Source organism: Macaca nemestrina, chromosome 7 (genome assembly GCF_043159975.1).
Source record: "Macaca nemestrina isolate mMacNem1 chromosome 7, mMacNem.hap1, whole genome shotgun sequence".
Taxonomy (NCBI): Eukaryota; Metazoa; Chordata; class Mammalia; order Primates; family Cercopithecidae; genus Macaca; species Macaca nemestrina.
The window spans coordinates 170212897-170237676 of NC_092131.1; the positions used below are offsets into that span (position 1 = coordinate 170212897).

The window sequence follows — 24780 nt, forward strand, 5'->3', positions numbered from 1 at the left end:
GACTGTGGGTACTTGAGGGGAAAAGTAGGAAGGGGGTGAGGGATAAAGGACTACAAATAGGGTACAGTTACACTGCTCTGGTGATGGGTGCACCAAAATCTCACAAATCGCCACTGAAGATCTTACTCATGTAACCAAATACCACCTGTTCCCCAATAACTTATGGAAAAACAAAAAATAAAAATAAATAAAAAAAAATTGGAAATTAAAGCTTTAAGTAGAGAGGAGAGACAGTAGACCAGAGGCCGCCGTCCTTAATGGCAGCAGCCCTGGCTGCCTGCCTGATTTCTAGGGCTTATTTGAAGCTGTGGGCTGGGGAGCCCTGCTGGGCTAGCTCACGGGTCTGTGTGGGCTGGCTCCAGCGCCTAGCCTAGAACCTTCAGGGGCTTGGCACCCCCAGGGCCTGGCCTACTAGTTTTCATTCAGCACATGTGAATCCAGAGAAACCAGGATCAGAAAGGTTCCTACCAGGTCTGTTATGATTCTGTCCGAGCTCATCAGAATTTAAATTTTTACCTTTAAATGCACGTTATTTTTGGCTGTGCATTGCTTTTATTATCATATTTTATGTAAAGAAGCCTGGCCTTTATGACTGATCAGTGTTTGTGATTTTCACTTTTCATGCAATTAAAGCCTATTAGAACACAGGCACGTGGCACAGGAAACGTACTCATGTGGCCGAGGAAGGAGAGGAGCTGCCGCATTCTTTGTATCTAATTACGCTTTATCTGCTAAGTGTGTTTCTACCTGCTCCATGGGAATGGTGGGAAACTTACATCAAAAAATATATATCTAAAGGAATTTGGGACTCCTTTAAAATCTCAAATCTGATGAGAATCTAGGGTTTTGTTTGGTGCATGAATGTGTATACACAAAACACTTAGGAAAAAGTTATTTAATTCCAGAAAATAGAACTTTTATCATATAAATCATACAATTAAGTCTTATAACATTCGTTGACCTTTTAGGGAAAAAAAAAACTATCTGCTTCTCATTTCTAGCACCAGATATTTCACCTTTGTTTTGGTCTTCATTTCATCATATTCCGTTTGCTAATTCATCTGCTGCTGTGCAACAGACGCTCAAATTATTTGTGAAATAGTAGATCTGAGTCACAGGCTTTTAATTTTTCATTTCATGTGTACCATCGTGATGAGGGAGAGAGAGACAGGATGAGAATAAATCTGAGGACTGTAGGAATCTGCGATGCCAGTTGGAACTCCTGCCAAGAAGGAATCTGTCTAGTGAGAGCACCAAGCCAGAATCCTGAGTTCTCTTTGAAGGCATGTCTTCCTAGGACATGGCAACCATTCCTAGAGCCCTGGGAATTTTTACACCACCTTTTAATGCAAATGACACTTTCTTTCTTTTCTTTTCTTTTTTTTTTGAGACAGAGTCTCACTCTGTTGCCCAGGCTGGAGTGCAGTGGTACAATCTTGGCTCACTGCAATCTCTGCCTCCCAGGTTCAAGCTATTCTCCTGCCTCAGCCTCCTGAGTAGCTGGGACTACAGGCGCCTGCCACCACGCCCAGCTAATTTTTGTATTTTTAGTGGAGACGGGGTTTCACTGTGTTGGCCAGGCTGGTCTCGAACTCCTGACCTCATTATCCACTCACCTTGGCCTCCCAAAGTGCTGGGATTACAAGCGTGAGCCACCGCAGCGACACTTTCAAGGACAGCCTAGCTTGCTGAGTTAGGAACGTTCACACAAGCCTCCTCTTGAACAGGAAAATAAGACTGCCACTCCTGAGGCGCTCTTATCACACGAGAGACGTGGAATAAGTTAGAGATTCCTCCTCCCTGCCTTGCCTTGTCTCCTTCTGAGACTCTTCTGTTAATAATGTAGACTTGCACTTTTAAGCCCGACTCAGAAATTTCATTAATTAGCACGGTCATCAAAGTAGAGCTCCGCTTTGCTGACAGAAAGGGAGAAAGGGCTAAAGAGAATTGTGCTGGGTAACAGGAAAATAAGGAACATTGTACAATTTTCCACCACAGAGACCCAAGCAAGAATGTTAGCAGCAGCAATGCTTGGAATAACAAAAAATCGGAAAGAATCGACATGAGGTTCTGTTGTCAAGTTAACTTGGGAAAATAGTGTTTCAAAAAAATTAAATTAGGAGCTCTCCTGCATGACTTCTTCAACTTGTAATATTTCAGTGTGTGTTGCCGTCAGAGGTGTGTGAACCAGAGCAACTTCATCTTGGATAGGGGCTGGGTAAAATAAGGCTGAGACCTACTGGGCTGCATTCCCAGATGGCTAGGCATTCTAAGTCACGGGATGAGATAGGAGGTCAGCACAAGATACAGGTCATAAAGACCCTGCTGATAAAACAGGTTATAGTAAAGAAGCCGGCTGAATCCCACCAAAACCAAGATGGTGACAGGAGTGACCTCTGGTCACCCTCAGTACTACACTCCCATCAGCGCCATGACAGTTTACAAATCCCATGGCAATGTCAGGAAGTTACCCTGTATGGTCTAAAAAGGAAAGGCATGAATCATCCACGCCTTGTTTGGCATATCATTAAGAAATTGACATGAAAATGGGCAACCAGCATCCCTCAGGGTTGCTCTGCCTATCGAGCAGCCATTCTTTATTCCTTTGCGTACTTAATAAACTCACTTTCACTTTAGTCTATGGACTCGCCTCGAATTCCTTCTTGCGTGAGATCCAAGAACTCTCTCGTGGGGTCTGGATCGGGACCCCTTTTCAGTAACACTGTCACCCTCCAAGAAGAGAGGTGAGCATACGAAGTGGACCACGTCTTCCTCCTCCTCTTCCTTCTTACATTTAAAATAACACCCATTTGCATCTCGCGTCACTCACGCTCAGGAGAACATGCTGCAGGAAGTGCAGAATGAGGCGTTCAGGAGAGGCTCAGGGGCCTGTTTCACTCTCCAGACATTCCAGCTTCTGAATGGGTCCGGCTCCCTCATGCTCACCCCACTAGGAATTACCACATTTACAGATGCAAATGCCTACGGGTTGGTTTTTGTTCTTTCCTAGAACATACCATAAATAAAAACCAATAAGGAATAACGTTTTTATGAGTTTAAGTTTTTGTCTGGTCTCTAATCCAACAGAATAGCATGTGATACAATCTCTTAACTTTCAGAGCGATTCAGGAGAAAACTGCTCAGAGCAGTGTTGTGTGTTTCTAGGCAAAACTCCAAACATGAAAACAGCACTGGACACCTGGTCAGTCCTTAACCCATTACTCTCTGTTGATCAACTTCAATGACAGGAACAAATCAAACAAAGAAGCTGGGCAGGGCTGCTGCTGACTGGTCACCTGTGGGCCAACGGAAAGTGACTTTTAAAGTTTACTTTCTTTTATTCTTGGGGGAGATCATAAAGTATTTGAGGGTAGAGTTGGGGAACGTCACATTTAAAAAATCACAATTCTTAGCTTCTCTTGAAAAGTTTTGAGTTCCAGGTTCACTAGGCCATGGGTGGCAGCTGCTCCCTCCAGACAAGTCCTCTTGGTTCCGGGCTGGAGTGAGTTTGTGTCTGGCCTGGCTCCCGGCAGCCTCTGGGATTCTGTTTCCTCCCCTCTGCAAAGAAAGGTGTCCAGCTCCATTGGCTCTCCATCTTCCATGTGGGGACACCTCTCCTGCTGTCATATCTGTCCCTGTGAGCTTGTGCCTTTGCAGACATGCTAGTGGGGAGTCCAGAGGACACAGACACACATGCATGGGTTGACTCCAGTAGTGTAACTGGATATCAGTTTAACCACTAATACCCCCTAAAACTGAGCTGTAAATCCAAGAGACAGTTTGAATGGTCCTTTTTCCCACTGGAGACCACACTTGTTGCAGACATTAAAGCCCTGCTAAATACAAACGCGGGCTCAGTAGGCTTCCTGCAGTGGCGCTCTTGGCCAGGGTGCGGGAGGAGGGGATGGAGGGAATGGAAAGGTAGCCAGAGAGGCTGGTCCTGGAGCCCCTGGGTCTCCAGCCCTCTCCCCAGTCCCTGCAGCAGAAAGAAAGGCCTCATCCTTCCACACTGCAGATATCCTGGCAGAAGAAAGGCAGGCACTCTCTGGAGAGGGCTCAGCTGACAGAGGACTGAGAAGTCTCAATGCACATGAAGTAAAGTCTGAAGCTTGCTCCCCTCAGCTCCGCCTGTGAACACAGATAGCGCCAGCCATGTACTCAGAAGCAGGAGGAGTCCAGTCCAAGAGAAAATAAAACCTCTACACACTGACCTTCGGGGATCTGCCAAGGAATGCTAGATGATCCATCCGGGTCCACATAGCTGCTGTGACAGACGATGAACCTTCAAGATCTTGTTGCCTTTTGGTGAGGAACCGTGGGAATCAGGCAGTGAGTCACTTCCACCCACAGCTTACCAGGACCTGTCTACAGGGATGACAAAAGCATCCCCTAACAGGTGGCTGGAGACCTGAGGCTCACCAAGTGCCCCGGCCATGAAATCACAGAAACAAAACTACCAGAGGCCAGCGCATTGCTTTCCCCACCAGGCAGATGCAGAGTCAGTGGAGAGAAGTAGTATCATGGTCGAGCATGCGGTGAGAACAACGCCCACGGAACCGGGGGATACACAGCACGGGCTGAAGCTGCGAGTTCTGAGCACATCAGCCCCTGCGCCTCACCCCCGCCTTCCTGTTCTCCAAACTGAAATTAGCCTCGGGGCCTTGTCCCCAACCACCTCTCTGCATCCTTTAGGCCTCGGCTTGCAGGCCAGGTGCTCAGACAGGTATTGGCCACGTCCATGGCAGCTCCCCGCGTCTTTCCTTGGAGCCCGAGCTGCTCACCAGAAGGGAGCAGAGCCAGGACTTGTCTTGTCTCCAGGACTTGTCATCTTGACACTGACATGTTCCCAGCACTCAGAACATGCTGGACACGGGGCCCTCCCTCTGTACAATGTATTAATCCACTGCATCAAAGCATGAGTGAATGTACACTATGGACAGATACATACTTCTATGGAACCACTGTTACCTTACTTAAAACATACCAATTTTTATTTTGCTGGGAATGTGTACTTTGCTGGGAAACTTTGGGGGTTTGGAGTCAACTTGCATTCCATGGTTTTTGCCATGGAATCTCTTTATCTATAATAATAGCAAATTCTCATGAAGATGAATGAAAACAGAATGATGTTCCTACAAAGGGAAAAATTCTGGGCCATCATGACAACGCACAAATAGCTGTCAAATGCTAAATTTCCCATGAAGCCGAGAGAGGCCAAAGCTATCCCTGACCTGTGATTAGTACAATAAAAAGCTGTGCCTTTGGGCAACAATGGGAACAGAGATGAAGACTTCAAGCCAGACCGTCCAGCAGCCCCAGTCTGAGGCTATGTCCTCCTGTAATTCATTACTCAGGATGAGGAAGCTAAATCAGGGTTGCCCTGGTTACTATGGGGCTCTTCTGAGGACCCTGGCGACATAATTGGTGTTGGCTTGGAGACTGAGGCTTTCAATTCTGAGATCAGAGTGCTGGTAATAGAGGTGGCTACCCCCTCAAGAAGAAATTCAAACAGGCTTTGGAAAAAATGTGATAGTCTCAAAATTAAGGTCCTCCTCCAAAATGTGCCACTTTCTTAACCTGTGGTCCCGACAGATTCAGCAACAATATTGGCTCATTCAAATAAAAGTGCCTTTTTAAAATAGTAACAAACAGAATCACGAAATGCTTAACCAGATGACCTCAGCTAACCAAACTAGGTTGTCACACACGGAGAGCAGAGTCTGCTGTGAACATCCTGCCCAGATCACCCTTCGGCAGATGTCTCCTGAGTTACTGCCACAGCCCCACGCTGGACACTCAGAGGAGGAAGAGCTCTGGGTTCAGCGGCTTGGAGGACTGGCTGGAGGGGGAATGACACGGGATGTGGCCCAAGAAACAGATTTGCCGAAAAGAAAGGGACAGTAATACAGAGAACAGGCAGGAAGAGGGAGCTAGGACTGGAATATAGTTCCTTAGAATAGAATTCAGCCAGGGGCCTTTCTCAGGTGCCCAGATCCCTCATGGCTCTGCCACCAGGCTGAGAATAGCAAACAAAGGTCATTGGGTCCCAGAAATCTGAAACATGTTTATGAGCATCTGGAGATCTGTGCCTTGTGTTTGCAGGCTGGTCTTTAAGGCACCTGGAGTTTACAGGAGGTGGGGAGCAAGGCAGGAAAAGCGGAGGAGCGGCCAGCATATTTAGGGTGCAAGGGTCTGCGATGTTGCCCTCACACCTACACCCAAGGTCCGTAAGGGTCATCAGGCTCATCAGCTGGTCGTCACTGCAGGCCAGAAAGGGCTGGGAGGACAGAGCACAGAACAGGGACTCCCACCCTCCCACTGCTGTGAGGCTAAATCTGCTTCCCCCACACCCAGCCGCCACCAGGGAGAAAAGGAGAAGATGGAAGGAAAAGAGGAGTGGAGGGGCTGAATACCCTCTGGAAAGAGACAAAGTTAATCCTGAGGAGACTTTTAAACTGGTAAACGGGGAACCACTGTGCAGTGGTAAGAGCTGAATTCAATTTTTCTAAATCAGTGGCCACAGAAGTAACTCACTTCCACATGCCGAGTAGAAGTCAGTTACAGAAAATGAAGAACACATTTCTGCAGTTCTGAGCCAAGATATGAGAATTTTAATCACACCGCATATAACAGAAGTCAACAGGACTGAGACCAAACATCTCTCATAAACATAAGTAGACAAAACTTACCGATGAGGAAAAAAAAAAAAAAAAGAAACTTGAAAACATGATGCTAAGTGAAAGATGCCAGACACAAAAGGACAAATGCTGTGCCAGGTGCAGTGGCTCACACCTGTTATCCCAACACTTTGGGAGGCCGAGGCGGCTGGATCAGTTCAAGACCAGCCTGGCTAACATTGGGAAACCCTGCCTCTACTAAAAATACAAAAATTAGCCGGGCATGGTGGTGGGCACCTGTAATCCCAGCCACTCAGGAGGCTGAGGCAGGAGAATCACTTGAATCCGAGAGGTGGAAGTTGCAGTGAGCCAAGATCATACCACTGCACTCCAGCCTGTGCGACACAGCAAGACTCCGTCTCAAAAAAAGAAAAAAAAAAAAAAAGAACAGATACTGTATGCTTCCACTTACATGAGTGACCTAGAATGGGATAAATTCATAGAGAGAGAAAGTAGAATATTGGTTATCAGGGGCTGGGGAAGCAGAGAAATGAAAAGTTATTGTTTGATGGATATAAAGTTTCTATTAGGGATGATGAAAAAGTTCTGGAAATGGATGTTGGTCGTGGTTTCTCACAATGTGAATGTACTTAATGCCACTGAATTGTACACTTAAAATGGTTAATTTAGTAAACTTTATACTGTTTATATTTTACCATAACCAAAAAAGAAAATGGACTCTCACTGTCATAAATAGAGTAATACACTGTTAAATTATTAATTTAGAAGCCCAATCAAAAAGAGGAAAAAAAGTCAAAACATACAAATTATCAGTGAGATAACAGACTTTGCATACAGAGGAACATAAAATATTAGAAATGTATAAAAATATTGTAAAATACTAAATAATATATGAACTATTTTATGCTCATGACTTCAACAATGATTCAAAGCCCAAATAGATCACAAATATAAAAAAATGCAAACATTGCCAGATAACTATATCCTTAGCTATCATCGGTCTGACAGTTTAATTGGTGAATCTTTTCTTTTCTTTTTTTTAATTAAAAAACTTTTATTAGTAACATTTTTGTCCTTGGTAATCCTTCCAAATAAAGAAATCTATGAAAATGCTATGAGAAATTAAACAACATATAAAATCACTTGGGCACCTGGAAGATGGTGAAGAAATATTTTGTGACATAAATATAAAACTGAACTATCAATTTTCAAAAAGCTTTAGTGTTTCGTTAAAAGTATGAAAAAGAAATTTAAAATATGCTTAAATAATCATTAGTCAGAGATATATTCAAAAAGGAAACTTATTAAATGTACTACTTTTTCCATTCTCTATGGTAAAACTGAGAACAAGAATCTTGATATAGGTTAAAATTTTGAAAGAATAGCGTATCTGGTGACATCAACTATCCCTTACATCTTGAACACACAATCTTTCTATTTACTCTGTAAACATGCTCAGTTTTGAACCTACCACCCCCTATACCCGACACTATTTTTGCTCTATCTTTCAATTCCTTTTTTTTTTTTTTTATATACTTTAAGTTCTAGGGTACATATGCACAACATGCAGGTTTGTTACATATGTATACATGTGCCATGTTGGTGTGCTGCACCCATTAACTCGTCATTTACATTAGGTATATCTCCTAATGCTATCCCTCCCCCCTCCCTCCTCCCTACAATAGGCCCCAATGTGTGATATTCCCCTTCCTGTGTCCAAGTGTTCTCATTGTTCAATTCCTACCTGTGAGAGAGAACATGTGGTGTTTGGTTTTCTGTTCTTGTGATAGTTTGCTGAGAATGATGGTTTCCAGCTACATCCATATCCCTACAAAGGACACAACTCATCCTTTTTTATGGCTGCATAGTATTCCATGGTGTATATGTGCCACATTTTCTTAATCCAGTCTGTCACTGATGGACATTTGGGTTGATTCCAAGTCTTTGCTATTGTGAATAGTGCCGCAATAAACATACGTGTGCATGTGTCTTTATAGCAGCATGATTTATAATCCTTTGGGTATATACCCAGTAATGGGATGGCTGGGTCAAATGATATTTCTAGTTCTAGATCCTTGAGGAATCGCCACACTGTTTTCCACAATGGTTGAACGAGTTTACACTCCCACCAATAGTGTGAAAGTGTTCCTATTTCTCCACATCCTCTCCAGCACCTGTTGTTTCCTGACTTTTTAATGATTGCCATTCTAACTGGTGTGAGATGGCATCTCATTGTGGTTTTGATTTGCATTTCTCTGATGGTGAGTGATGATGAGCATTTTCCAATGTCTCTACCTTTTTCCCCAAACCTTTCTCCTCAAACCACTACTATCTGGCTTCCTGCCTTCACTACATCATATCTCAAACTAAAATGTCAAAGCAATCATGTTGCCAAATTTAAAAAAGGATTTCCCAGACCTTTTAGGAGTTGGTATCATTGCTTCACGTGGCATTACTAACCTGTCCCTCCCTGCAGTTCTTTTCTCCTGGCTTTAGATATGGCATTCTTTCTGCCCTGCATACTTCTCTGATCATTCCTGTTTGGTCTCATTAGCTTGATCCTTTTCTCTACTTGCTCCTGTAGTGCGGACTCTACTCTTCTCACTCCATTCTCTTTTTCTAGACAATCTCATCCACTCCCATGGTTTCGATTCCTATCTATAAACTCTCTTTATTTCTACCTCAGACCACTTTGGTGACTTCCAGCATCATATAGCCATTCAATCATCTATGAGATTTCTCCATGTGGATATCCAAAGACACTTCAAACTTAACATTAAAAAAAAAAAACAAAAAAAACTCACATACCTTTTTCTCCCCTCAAATCAGCTGTTCCTCCTAAAATCTCTACGTTGGCTGATGGTTCATTATCATCCTACCAAGACACCTGGATATCATACTCTCATTCATTTCTAACTTAGTCTCAAAGTCCCATGAATTCAACCTTTCAACTATTTTTAAAATCTGTCCATTCCCACTTCTCACTACTATTGCCTTAGGTTGCATCCCTCATAATCTCTTAGGTGGACTATAGCAATGGCCTCTTACATGTTCTTGGCATTTTCAATCTTACTCTTTCCAGTCAATCATTTATAATGTTGCCAAAATGATCTTTCCAATATGCAAATCTGATCACATTTCTCCCAAGCTGAAGTAATCCCTACAGCTCTTAAATAATTAGTTGCTTAAAGAATTGATTCATTTACTCACTCATTTAACAAATATTATTTACCACATAACATATGATTTTAGGCACAGAGAAAATTACAGTAAATGAAAATATTTAGAGAATATGCAGGAATGTAGATATTAAACAATCCCCTAAATAAATGTATGATTACAAATTTGACAAATGCAATGAAGAAAAATAACAAGTCACAAAGGAAGGAAAAGAGGAGACCTACTAGACATTGTGAAGTTATTTTTGTGAGAGTACTATCTTGGTGAATTTTTAAAATGAGTAGAAGTTGCTCAACAAAAAAAGTAGTTTTGGTAGAGGAAACAGCATGTACACGGGATCTGAAAGGGAAAGGAGGTTAGAGTGTTAAAAGAAATGAAAGTAAGTCTGTTTGGCAAGAGCTTAGTGAATGATGGCATAGTGGCCTGAGATGAGATTATTGATACAGAAACCAAGTCATGTAGGGTTTGTAAGCCACGGTGTGGATTTGGGTTCTTTTGAAAGGCTATGGGAAGCAATTAAAAAGTTTAAGACAGATGGACCGGGTGCGGTGGCTCACACCTGTAATCCCAGCACTTTGGGAAGCCGAGGCAGGTGGATCACGAGGTCAGGAGATCAACACCATCCTGGCTAACATGGTGAAACCCCGTCTCTACTAAAAATACAAAAAATTAGCCGGGCGTGGTGGCGGGCATGGTAGTATCCCAGCTACCTGGGAGGCTGGGCAGGAGAATGGCGTAAACCTGGGAGGAGGAGCTTGCAGTGAGCCGATCGCGCCACTGTACTCCAGCCTGGGTGACAGAGCGAGGCTCCATCTCAAAAAACAAAACAACAAAAAAAGTTTTAGGCAGATGAATCACATCACATGGTTATAGTTACACCTTAAAGTTTTACTCTGGCTGCTGGTAGAAAATAAACTATAGCCTGAGTGGATGTGAGAAGACTACTAAAGGGATTATTCCACTAGTCTAGGAGAGACAAATGGTGGTGGGCAGTCTCTGTTAACTTTTAGAAGTTATCTTTAGGTAATGTGAGCCTGCAATGTGAAGTTCCTGGTACTTTAAAAGTTAAAATGCTGATGAACAAAAAGGTATGTAAAAACTCAGAATTTAATTAATTAGATACATTTTCCACCATCAGAACATTTCTGCTCAGAGATCTTATTACAAAGCTACATTTCTGATAGTCTCCTATGAGGCAGCTTCTGCCAAAGCCACTCAAAACTAACTTCTTACAGAGCATCTCTACTCACATGACTAAAATGCATATCATACTTTACATAGCCAAAAAGACAAAGAACCACCTGATTTCTACTTCCAAGCTACTCAACCCTGGTAAATGGCCTTACCATTTACCCTACCCAGGCATTGATGTAAAAAATCTGGGATTTAATCATAATTTTTCTCTTCCTCTCATATCCCATATCATATGTAAATTAAGTATCAACTTAAATTGAATATAATATTCAACATAATGCTATGAAAATAATTGTATGTGATTAACTAGGATATAAATCTGGCTATAAAATCTCTGATTGATAGTGATATATTATTTATATCCATGTATCCTTAGTAAAAGACCCTTTAATTATAGAGTAGTTATAAACAGTAGTCTAATATAGTATGCTATAGTTATGTTTTGCCTTAAAGGCAAAACATAATTGTTCTTCACTGTTAATACCTCTATAATAAACATATAAAATAAAACATGCTTAATTCCTTAGTTTGCAAATTAATTTACCAATTCATTCATTCTTTCTCAAGAATAGAAAACCTTATAGCAATACAGGTCAACTCAGGTCCATAAAGAGTAATTTAAGATCAGAAATTCATCTCAGGTCCATGAGGAATAATTTTTCTTTTTTTTTTTTTTTTTTTGAGACGGAGTCTCACTTTGCTGCCCAGGCTGGAGTGCAGTGGCACAATCTTGGCTCACAGTAACCTCCGCCTCCCAGGTTCTAGGGATTCTCCTGCCTCAACCTCCAGAGTAGCTGGGATTACAGACGTGGGCCACCACGTCTAGCTAAATTTTGTTTTTAGTAGAGATGGGATTTCGCCATGTTGGCCAGGCCGGTCTCAAACTCCTGACCTCAGGTGATCTGCCCACCTCGGCCTCTAAAAGTGCTGGGATTATAGGTGTTAGCCACCACGCCTGGCCCCAAAAGAAATAATTTAAGATCAGAAGCACAAAGGAAGTTTTCTAATTCATTTTACAATTAGTTTCTGAATATTTCTCTAAGAAATCAGTTTAAATTAGATCTATTTCACACCAAATAAGTAATACGGCAATATTTAATTTCTGCATTACTGTTGACATATGAGTTATCTAACATGTAAACTTTCAGCCAACCAAATCTTATGGCTTTAGTGCTAATTTTAAAAAAAATGTTTTTGAAAGGAACATTTGTAAAATATATAAAGGCAATCATCTGCCTTTTTTAAAAAAAATTTTTAAGAGATGGGGGTCTCTCTTTGTCACCCACGCTGGAGTACAGTGGTACAATCATAGCTCGCTGGAGCCTTGAACTCCTGGGCTCAAGCAATCCTCCTGCCTCAGCCTCCTTAGTAGCTGGGACTACAGGCATGCACCACCACACCCAGTGAATTAATTTTTTTTTAAGGGACAGGGTCTTGCTATATTGACCAGGCTGATCTCAAACTTCTGGGCTCAAGCGATCCTCCTGTCCCAGCTTCCCAAGTAGCTGGGATTATAGGTGGTGTGCCACCACGTCCAGCTATCTGCTTTTTAAAATAGAGAAAGTGAATATCGTGTTAAGTTATTCTTAAAGACTTAACTAAGATTACTTATCATACTTTGTCACAATATATTTAAAATACTTCATTAAATTCTGAGGTTCTCAGATAGTAAACCATTTGCCCTAACACTAAATAGCCTTTTTCGTTTTTGAAGTCTTCCTATCTCCAACCTTTTCAGATGTCCCTTCATGTCAGAATGTCTTCCTCTACTAATCCTTCTCTGTGCTATATTTGATCTGCTAGTAATAAAGTTTGATAAATAAGTAACCTGTTTATTTCATCAGGCTCTATTCAAGGCTTGGAGATTGACTCAATACCTTTCCCACATTGAAAAGTACAAGTGGAAGTGGGAGCTACTGATTGATAGCTTTTGAGTTTACCTCTGGGTTTGTAACTGTACTCTTTAGTTAAAGCTATCAGGAATTTGGCTATCATATAAGTGAGACATAAAACCAAGTATCATTACTATGGCGATCTAGTAATACAGAATATTACTGTGTTTAAATAACTTATCCTACATAAGCAATAAGGTAGTGTTAACCTCACACCCACAATTCTACACAATTTAATGACAGATATCTATAATTTAAAAAATGGATATAGCTTATATCCATTATAATTTTGTTATACGGAGAGAGTTCAAAGTTGGCATCAAGGGCCAAAGGTAAAAATTAGCTTACAGAGAAAATAATTTGCATAGGCCAAAAAGACCTTTTGTGTACAATACCACCTATTGTAATTTAGTCCACAAAATACTGACTATAAGACCATAATCAAAATGAAATGCTATGAAAGGTGTGAGAGCGCTTTGTTTATGCATTGCAATAAAGCTATGGATGGATGGGCATAGCGCGTCTCCTGTTGCATGCACCCTGTTGCTCGTCAAGTGACATGGATCTGAGCTATTAACCACAGAAGAAGAAGAATCAGACTGATGATGTGTATGGTGTCCAGATGCCTCAAAAGACTGCCTTTGTTCACTGTCTGGTGAAGACAGCAAAGGAGTAGAATGAGGGCTTTCCGTGGGAGATGATATCGAATGAGCCTGAGCTGACATTGTAGAGGAAGCAGAAGGCTGAAGAAATTGTTCAGCTGGAGTATCTACTTCCATTGCAGCTTCACTTACTTCCAAATCAGGACTTGATGAGACCGCAGGAAGAGCTGAAATATCTGATTGACTTGTTCCACCTCTGAGTCGAGATCTTCCTCGTCCTCTATTGCTTTGTGCAACCTCACTTGCTTCTTTGAACCATCTTGACAACATATCAGACATTCTCTGCATCCATTACACAATGCGACTCTGCTCTCCATCTTATTCTCATTCACTCTCAGGCCTTGCTCTGGGTCCAGTGTCTGACCAATCACCACAAAGTCTCAAACGCTTAACTGGTGGTTGTCGTAACTCTTCTGTTCTCTCTTCCACTGAAGGAGTTTTAAGTTCTTGTGCTGTATCATCTTTCGGGTCAAAAAGATATATGTACTCTGAAGAGTAACTAACAAGAATCTCTTGACCATCTTCACTGTAACACAGAAATGTCACTCTGCAGGACTTATTATTAAGATGGGAAGCAATAAAACGGGCAACCATTCCAATAGTCCCTTGACCTGCATAATTCCCTGTAGCTCTTGTGCCCAGCACTTGCCAATCATATATTTGTACTGAGCTGTAAGAATGACCAACAGCAAGGTAATATGGTATTGGTGGGCAAATAGCAACAGATGTGGCAGCACATGGACAGTTATTTAAAATATCACCTTTACAATCTTCTTTTGTGCAGCTAGTTTTGATGCGTGTATCAAACCACCTAAGAGTTCCATCTTCACCACAAGAGAGAAAAGTGTAAGGGTCACTGGGTACAGTCATAATCTCATAAGTAGTTCCATAGTGGCACGTAAATTGGCATTGTCTGTTGGTTTCTGCACCTTGCTCAACACTGGTATAAAATATTACTCCATCTCCAGAGCAGGATACAATCTGTTTATCATTTGTGCAAGGTAAGAACTTTGCACTAAATATGTTTGCTTGGTGCCCTGAACGGATTGCTGTCAAAACCTTTCTGCTGTAGGGGTTACTAATTACTAATCTGGTGTCATCTGAGCCAGATAAAATATATTCTCCAGTGTCATTCCAAAAGACTGTATTAACACAGCCATCATGCATAATTTAGGGTTGCTTCAAGTTTTAATCTTTGGATAAATTATCTTCTTCCCAGGTAGTGGCCCCACACCTGGGACGGGTCCTCCAGCCTGAGGGACCTTTTCCTCATGTCCCACAACAGGTGTGGGCAGGAGCCACCCCGAGACATGGCTCTGCCTGAGCCAGGTGGCAGGGGAGACCCTAACCGGTGAATCTTTTCTTTCTTTTTTTTTTTTTTTTTTTTTTGAGACGGAGTCTCGCTCTGTCGCCCAGACTGGAGTGCAGTGGCTGGATCTCAGCTCACTGCAAGCTCCGCCTCCCGGGTTTACGCTATTCTCCTGCCTCAGCCTCCCGAGTAGCTGGGACTACAGGCGCCAGCCACCTCGCCCGGCTAGTTTTTTGTATTTTTTAGTAGAGACGGGGTTTCACCGTGTTAGCCAGGATGGTCTCGATCTCCTGACCTCGTGATCCGCCCGTCTCGGCCTCCCAAAGTGCTGGGATTACAGGCTTGAGCCACCGCACCCGGCTGAATCTTTTCAAAGTGTCATAAAACAGATGGTTCTGTAGTCTTGATATCATTATAGAACATTTAAAATAATAAGGAAAGCTTCTGTTTTCCAAAAGCACTATAATAATGATTGGTCCCGTTTACAGGTTGTGATATTTTGTATACTCCTTCTTTTACCGTTTTTTGCTGTAAGATATCTGTGTGGTTGCTATCTATTGTCTTGTCATCTTGCTTGTCCTTAACATGAAAGTCCTGGCCACAACTTAGCTTTTCTTTGCTACCTTAAAGAGAGTCTCTAAACATGTTAAAATGAAACATCACAGTTCTAAATAATTCATGGATCAAAGAGAAAGCCTCAAAGAAAAAATCAAGAGAACTGAATGTACACAAAACACAACATATCAAAATAGGTGGAGTGCAGCTAAAGCAATACTGACAGGGAAATTTATAGCACTAGATGCTTACATAAGAAACAAGGAAAGCTCTTAAAACAGTAAGCTAATTCCTGCCTCAGGAAACGAGATAAAGAAGAGCAGCTGGGCGTGTTAGCTCATGCCTGTAATCCCAGCACTTTGGGAGGCCGAGGTGGGTTGATCACAAGGTCGGGGATTCAAGACCAGCCTGGCCAAGATGGTGAAACCCTATGGCCACCCAAAATACAAAAATTAGCTGGGCGTGGTGGCGGGTGCCTGTAATACCAGCTACTCAGGAGGCTGAGGCAGAGAATTGCTTGAACCTGGGAGGCAGAGGTTGCAGTGAGCCGAGATCGCGCCACTGCACTCCAGCCTGGGCAACAGAGTGAGACTTCATCTCAAGAAAAGAAAAAAAAAAAAACAAAACAAAACCAACGGCTCTGGGACATGGTCTGGCACTTTCTTAAATGATTCAACTAGAGTTACCAAGTAACCTGGCAAGTCTATTCCGAGGTATTAGGTTGACGCAAAAGTAATTGTGGCTTTTGCCATTAAAAGTGATATACCCAAGATAAACGAAAACATGTGCACATAAAACCTTGTATATAAATGTTTATAGCAGCACAGTTCATAATAGCCAAAAGGTGGAAACAACCCAAATGTCGACTGACGGATGAGAAGATAAACAAAATGTGGTTAATCCGTACCATGGAATATTACTCAGACATAAAAAGGAATGAAGTACTGATACATGCTGCAATATGTATGAACCTTGAAAACATTACGCTAAGAAAGAAGCCAGTCATAAAAGACTACATATTATGTGATTCCATTCATATGAAGGTCCGGAACAGGAAATTTATAAAGACAGAAAGTAGACTAGTGGTAGCCCAGGGATGGGGGCAAGGAAGGTGAGTGAGAGCTAAAGTACAGGGTTGCTTTTTAAGGTGAAATTGACTGCAACGATGTTTACATACATCAGTGAATATATTAGAAACCACTGAATAGTACACTTTAAATGGGTGAATTATGTGATACATGACTGTATTCTTCTGGAGCTGGGCACGGTGGCTCAGGCCTGTAATCCCAGCACTTTGGGAGGCCAAGGCGGGCAGATCACAAGCTCAGAAGATCGAGACCATCCTGGCTAACACGGTGAAACCCCATCTCTACTAAAAAAATACAAAAAATTAGCCGGGCATGGTGGCACGTGCCTGTAGTATCAGCTACTTGGGAGGCTGAGGCAGGAGAATCGCCTGAACCTGGAAGGTTGCAGTGAGCTGAGATCACGCCACTGTACTCCAGCCTGGGTGACAGAGTGAGACTCCATCTCAGAAAAAAAAAAAAGAAAAGAAAAGAGGTTTAATTGGCTCACAGTTCCACAGGCTATACAGGAAGCACGGCAGCATCTGCTTCCAGGGAGGCCTCAGGGAGCTTCCAATCATGGCAGAAGGTGAAGGGAAGCAGGCATGTCTTACACGGCCAGAGCAGGAGCTAGACAGAGAGGAGGGAGGTGCTACACACTTTTAAACAGCTAGATCTCATAAGAATTCACTGTCACGGCCAGAGCAGGAGCCAGACAGAGAGGAGGGAGGTGCTACACACTTTTAAACAGCTAGATCTCATAAGAATTCACTGTCAGGGCCAGAGCAGGAGCCAGACAGAGAGGAGGGAGGTGCTACACACTTTTAAACAGCTAGATCTCATGAGAATTCACTGTCACGACGACAGCTCCAAGAAGGATGGTGTTAAACCATGAGAAACCACTCCAGGATCCAACCACCTCCCACCAGGCCCCATCTCTAACACTGGGGATTACAATTGAATATGAGATTCGGGTGGGGACATACATCCAAACCATATCAATGACTTACATGTCAATAAAGAGACATAAAATTGTTTTGTTTTTTGAAAAAAAACTAACCTTTTAATAAGCCACTCTCTCAAGCCAACACAAGGCAGCTCCAGCACACTCCTGCTTCGGGAGATGCTGATGCCACACGAGGGGAGGGAACCATAATCCCTTACACATGCCTCAGGCAGACTTGGAAATAAGGATAAGGTGAAAATTACAAAAACCAAACTCATCATGCCTCCTTCCCTTGCCACCAAATGCTTGTATTTCTTTTTAACACCTGTTCCCCTGGGTTGTATAAAAAGTCCTTTGCTAATTACTTTTAGAAAAAGGGCTGCATTCTGGCCTTCACCTCCCGGAAACCATGCATCATACTTGAGGCACACACACCAGGGAAGAGGCTGAGGTCAAGTTCACCAATCAGAAACATAAACAGACAAGGAGGCAGAAGGCAGCAATCAGTTTCCATCAAAACCCTCAGCCAGGTGTCAGATCTCCCAGGGACACCCCTCTTTAATTTGAGGGGACATAGGTAAATACGTGTATCCACAAAGCCTGGAGCGAGTCGAGAGAGACATTTGATTAGTGTGCAGATCACAGACACAGCTGGGATCAAGGCTAACCAGGCTTTCAAGGATACACAGCTGACAAGGATATATCATGTTGTCCCTGCAGTGTGATGAATCTAATTAAAAAGGACTTAGGGTCAGAAAAACACTGGTGTAATAATGGGTAAGCACAACAGAAATCATTTTATTGTTTACTTACAGGAAAAAATACTTTTCCCGTTTACATGCTTGGCATGGCCAGCAAGGAAGCGCTCACACTTCATACAAAACTACACATTAGTTTTGCCTCTCTTTGTTGTGACACACAATCTCTGCTTTACGTTCCTTAAAATTCTCTGTATGGGACAGTTTCTCTTATTATTCAAAGAATGACTTTTCCCAAAAATAAATAAGATATATTCCTTCCCTCCACTGTCTGGTGCTTCTCATGCTCTCCTTCTCTTTTAATTGTTGGTATAATTCTAGAGTTAAAGTCCTCTGTGCTATCGTTTGAAGAGCTCCCCATAAAGCATGTGTTGAAAACTTAATCCTTGGCTGGGCGCGGTGGCTCATGCCTGTAATCCCAGCACTTTGGGAGGCCGAGGCGGGCGAATCGCCTGAGGTCAGGAGCTCGAGACCATCCTGACCAACATGGAGAAACCCCCGTCTCTACTAAAACTACAAAAAAATTAGCCGGGTTTGGTGGCGCATGCCTGTAATCCCAGCTACTTGAGAGGCTGAGGCGGGAGAATCGCTTGAACCCAGGAGGCGGAGGTTGCGGTGAGCCGAGATCGCGCCATTGCACTCCAGCCTGGGCAACAACAGCGAAACTCCGTCTCAGGAAGAAAGAGAGAAAGAAAGAAAAGGAAAACTGAATCCTCAATGCAACAGCATTGGGAGGCAGGGCCTATGGGAGGTGCTTCGGTCAGGAGGGCTCCACCATCAGGAATGTATTAATGCTGATTGGCTGTGTGTTCAACATCTTGCTCTTTCTTTGGCCCTCTCTTGACCTTTCACCTACTGCCATGGGATAATGCAGCAAAAAGGCCCTGGCTAGATGCTGACCCCTCAATGTTGGACTTCCCGGCCTTCCAAAATATGAAAAATAAATTACCCAGTCTGTGGTATTCTGCTATAGCAGCACACGACAGACTAAGATGCACTGTAAAGCCAGAATGTAATGACTTGCGAGTGGCTAACAGCGCAGGTTGGAATCTCATGCCAGCACCTGCCAGCTGCATGACTTTGGAAGAGCTACCTAACTCCCAAGGTCTCAGATTCCCTAGCTGTCTCCCAGGCATAGCTGTCAGAAGTAAATGAATGAACGTATGGAGTGTGCTCAAGCAGCGCCCTGCACACAGCAAGGGCTCAGGAAAGTTAGCGACCATTTTATCATCATCGTCAACGGGCAGCAGTCAGTATTAGGTTTGTATACAAATATCAAAGAGCACATTTTAAGCTTATGTCCAAACATATATTAAAATGTGTTAAATATGTACCTTTAATGGAATTTTCCACCCAAATCTCTAGTTTCTTTGACGATACTAAGTAGGAAAAATACTTTAATTCACTCAATACTATCATAATGAAGATTTTGTTTGTTTTCTTTATAATGAAATTAGTGCCTGACAATATCTAAATTTACCAGAAGAAAAAGAATTCACTGAGGTCAGGCCTGCAATAGTAAAACAGAGGGGATGGGCTAACTGCTTCTCAGCAGGGGTAAAGTACTCTCTGCTGCCTTTCAAAGATGAAGCAGTCCCCTAGATATACAGCAATGTATGATATGGAACTTTGAGTAGGAAAAACATTGCAGACAAATGCATACAGTATAAGCATATTTGCTTAAAAATAAAACTACAAAGTTGTGTGACTATGTGTACACACACAGGTACATAAATCTATATGTGCATACATAAAAACTGGATACATCATCAAGCAATTGCCTGTGTGGTAGGGAGTAGGAGGCAGAGAGAGGAGGGAGACTTTGTTTTGCTCCAGTTTGTGTATCTCTCGCATCTTTTACAATGAGAATCTATTACTATTTTATTTCATATTTTAAAAGAAAGGGAAAATAGTGTCTATTCATTTAAAAGCAAATATTCATCAAGCCATAAAATGCATTATACTACATTAAATTGCATTTTAAAAGCATCCTCTGTTATGCTTTCATTTAAAAATACAGTAAGAAAAGTATGATGGGAAATCCCAAACTTCTGCAGAATGAACTGAAATAATTGGGTCATTAAAAATCAGTTTATTTCCCAGTGTTTTGGGAGGCTAAGGCAGGAGGATCAGTTGAGGCCAGGAGTTCAAGGCTAGCCTGTGCAACACAGTGAGACCCGTCCCCGACCACCACCACCACCCTTACAAAAAATTTAAAAATCAGCTGGGTGTGGTGGTGCATACCTGTAGTCCCAGCTGCTCGGGAGAGTGAGGTGGGAGGATCACTTGAGCCCAGAAGTATGAAGCTACAGTGAGCTATGACTGTACCACTGCACTCTAGCCTGGGCAATAGGTGAGACCCTTGACCTTGTCTCTAAAAAATTGTTTTATTTGTATTTGTATGATTTACTTATTTGAAGACATGTTCTCACTCTGTCACCCAGGCTGGAGTGCAGTGGCACGATCTTGGCTCACTGCAACCTCTGCTGTACCCCCTGCGCCCCCTTGCCCCCAGTTCAAGTAGCTGGGATTACTGGTGCATGGCACCACTCCCACTTAATTTTTATATTTTTTGGTAGAGATGGGATTTCACTATGTTGGCCAGGCTGGTCTCCAACTCCTGACCTCAAGTGATCTGCCTGCCTTGGCCTCCCAAAGTGCTAGGATTACAGGCGTGAGCACCTGGCCAAAATAATTGTTTAAATTAAAAAGCATATATATTTTTTAAAAATCCATTTTTTAAAGAAAGTTTTGTTGCTGTCATATTTTAATGCACATGGAGCCTCAAATTAAAACATAATGAGGCATTCTAAGGGGCATTTGAAAATGAATAATGCTCTTTTCTAATTAATTTAAGTGAAACAGCATGTTTGTTTGAAATCCCAAAATGGCTTTTTAATTTCCTAAGGGGCTCTTCAGACAGGAACAGTTGGGAGGCACTCACTGGTTCACTCACGCGCTCCCCTTCAGGAATGGCGCCAGGCCCTGGATGTGGGACAAGGCGCAGCACAGACACGGCCTTCTCCCTTGTGCTGCTTTGCCACGTAGGGAATGATGGGGAAATGTCAGGGCTTGGAGACAAAGAGACAGAATGCTCAGACACAGAACCACAGAGGTGGGGAGCCCCTTGGACAGAGGGCTGAGGGAAGGCCCTTCCATGGATGTCCCACTGACTCTGGAATCTACAGGTCCAGAAGGAGCCACCTAGAGAGACCAGCTGGCAGGAAGAACAGCGGTGGTGCAGCGTGCAGGAGCAGCCTGAAGTAGAAAGACCCTGAGATTCCAGCACAGCTGGCAAGGCAGGGACGGGGCGCCCGGGGGTTCCACTGCAGGCTAGTGAAGCTGGAGGGGCCAGATGAAAGCAGGCACTCACAGGCCACGGTGAGGACGCTGGATAGCGCTCTGCGTCCAGTGGGAAGCACATGGCTGAGCTTATGTTGTAAGAAGCTCTCTCTCCACGAACACACACACAGACACACAAATATGTGAATACATTTTGATCCCAACAAGCTGGAAATATATGTTTTGTTGTATTTAACAAAAACCCACAAAATACATCTAAAAACTATTCCTATACAAAGTTACAGAAAATTTTAGTGGATTGTAAAAAGTAGAAATTAGGGGCCACATGCTCTCATGCAATGAAATTAGAAATTAACAGTAAAAGGAAAGTAAAAAACCAAAAAGTCTAACTACCTAAAAAGTTAAGAACATCGGTTTTAGCGATGATTCAGGTTAAAGAGAAAAGCAAAAATGAAAATTACAAACCAAGTGGAACTCAGTCCACAAGAGTACAGTGTGTTAATAACGCCAATCTATACAGTATTATTACTGTTACTCAACTATAAAAGGTGGAAAAGTAACAATATATGCATTAAGAAAGTAGAAAGGGGTAATAAAATAAAAACATACATAGTTTTTATTTTATTGAAATAAAATAAAAAAGGGTTTTATGAAAAACCCTTTCCTCAAATTCCCCATTTCCTCCCAAGACCCCCAGCTCTAGGCAACCATTCATCTACTTTGAATCTCTAAAGATTTGCTAAATGTTTATTTTTAAACCGTAAAAGAATATTATCTGTAGCTTTATAACAATAAATTGGAAAAACCAGATGAAATATACAATGTTAGAAAGATATTAACAAAAATGATCCCCAAAAAGAAAGAAAACACGAATAACATAATGACCATGGGAAAAAATGTTAAAAGTAGTCAAATTACCTCCCCCAAATTAAAATAAACCTAGATAATTCCCAGGTTATATAAACTGTTTCAGAGCATAAGTCAAATCAAATTCTTCCACTTTCATTTTAAAGTATGCATAATTCTAAGATGAAATTGGACAAAGAGGGCACCTCAAGGTAAACTGTAGGTTATCTCATTTCTTAATTTTGATGCAAAATTCTTAAATAATATATTAACAAAGTGAATGCAGCCTAATATATACCTTCAAAGCACCAGGACCATTGCCTACTTCTGCAATGCAAAGTGATTCTGCGTTAGGAAATCCATTAATGCAAATCACTACATTAATAAACTAAAGGAGGAAAGCCATATGATCATCTTCACAGATGTTAAAAGGATGGTGATAAAATTTACATGCATCTTGATTAAAAAAAAAATCTTAGAAAGCCAGGAAGGAAGCGAATACCTCCCACTAATAAAGGGAGAAGCTGACGGCAGACATTACTCTAAATGGTAACCCATTAGGAGCAATCCTGTGAAAGCCAGGAATAAAACAAGGGTATTAAAAAATTCCAGTGTTAGTCAACCCTTTTCCCTGTAAATCCTTGATGTGAGTGAAGGGTAACATCGGGTCTGGGCTGACGCATGTGTGCCTGGAAAAATGACCCAAAAGTTCTGTCCTCTCATGTCACTGCTTCCTCTTCTCGGACACTGCAGTGTTGAGATGGATATGGAAGGCTGTGGCCATCTCCTGTGCTGGGGAGGATGCCTGGATCGGGGAAGCAGTGTGGTGGCCTGCAGGCCTTGGGCCTCCGTGAAGACAAAAGCATTGTAAAAACAGCTGATGGAAAAGTGAACTGTGGCTTCTCAGTGAGAGTCTCCCCCACGCAGGCAGTGAACACTGCATGTGGGTGAGAGGGAAATGGAGCTATGGGACCTCCCAGTGATGTGAAGATGCTGTCCCTGTTGGGTCTGCTGTCCTGTGTCCTTCTACGAAGCTCAGCAAATGGGGAGATTTGCTAATAGAAACCGTCTCTCAGCAGTACGCTTGGTGGTGGGTCACTAAGAGCTTCTCATTAAACTCAGGAGCAAGAGGTGGGTGATGAAACACCATCATCTAATGTTACTTTAACGAAACATCATTATCCAATGTTATTTTAACAGTTTTTGCCACAGCAACTACACAGAACAACAAAACAAGACGTACAGATACTGGAAAGCAGAAGAAAATATAATCATTTCCTCTGACAAACTATGGGATCAAAGATTCAGGCGTACATTCAACTGCTTGTACAGGTCGATGCAAGTAATAAAAAACTGCGAAAAGTCTTACATGCGGCGAGAAGCCTCTTCAGTATAAAATAATAATTAAAACAGGCATCCATCAGAGCAAGAAAAGACTTACAATACCTAGGACTAAATTTGAAACATGGGAAGTTCATATGTATATTTTAGAAAACTATAAAAGTATATTAACATTTAAAACAAAATAAATCCTAGATTGATAAAACACATAAATATTTAAAAAATAAAACCCTAAAATACTGAGGGGATAGTAGAACATTATTTATAATCTTGGAGTGGGAAAGGCTTTTCTAGGAAAAACACATAACCCAGCAAACAAAAGGGTTAAAATATGTAAATGAATACAACCAATGTGAGCACAGAAAATACCCACACAACGAATGCCATTCAAAAAGTCAAAAGATGCATAACAAACTATTAAAAAATATATATTTGCAACCAATATAACAATGGCCAGTTTCCTTAACATAAGTACATATATATATATATATATATATATATATATATATATATATAAATTATAAAAACAACAATGTAACAGTAAAATAGGTAACAAAGGTGAAGTGGCAGTTAAGAGATAAATATAAGCAACTTATAAACAAACATAAAGATGCTCAACCTCACTTTTAATTAAAGAAATGTAAATTACATAAAATTGTACAACTTTGCCGGATTGGTGAAGACAAAAACAATTCTGACAACACACAAGTTTGGATCTGGGTAATCAGGCACAGGCTCAGACCGCTGGCAAGGGTGTGAAAGGGTGCCTCACGTTTGGACAGCAATTTAGGAATAAGATTCTGAGTTTAAAGTGCACTCATGCTCTGACTGCAGGGACGGTCTTAGTGATTTTTTTCTCTAGATCTGTTTGCATTCCTTCCTTGTTCACTGCTCCACCCTCAGCACCTAGGCCAGTTCCCCAAGTGGCAGCAATAGCCACTCAGTATCTGCTGAGTAATGAATATGTACAAAGAATACTATTCAATCGGGCCCACGGGCTTATGCCTGTAATCTCAGAACTTTGGGAGGCCAAGGCAGGTAAATAGCTTGAGTTCAGGAGTTTGAGACCAGCCTGGCCAACATGGTGAAACT

General features: G+C 42.0%; 1 protein-coding gene and 1 pseudogene across 5 annotated transcripts in view; both read right to left on the reverse strand.

The window, feature by feature from the left end:
* Positions 1 to 24780, reverse strand: part of ENTREP2 (endosomal transmembrane epsin interactor 2) — a 466535-nt gene that overhangs the window by 89401 nt on the left and 352354 nt on the right. The gene's annotated exons all lie outside the window — the stretch shown is intronic.
* On the reverse strand, positions 12242 to 14878 carry LOC105497510 (DDB1- and CUL4-associated factor 6 pseudogene; annotated as a pseudogene).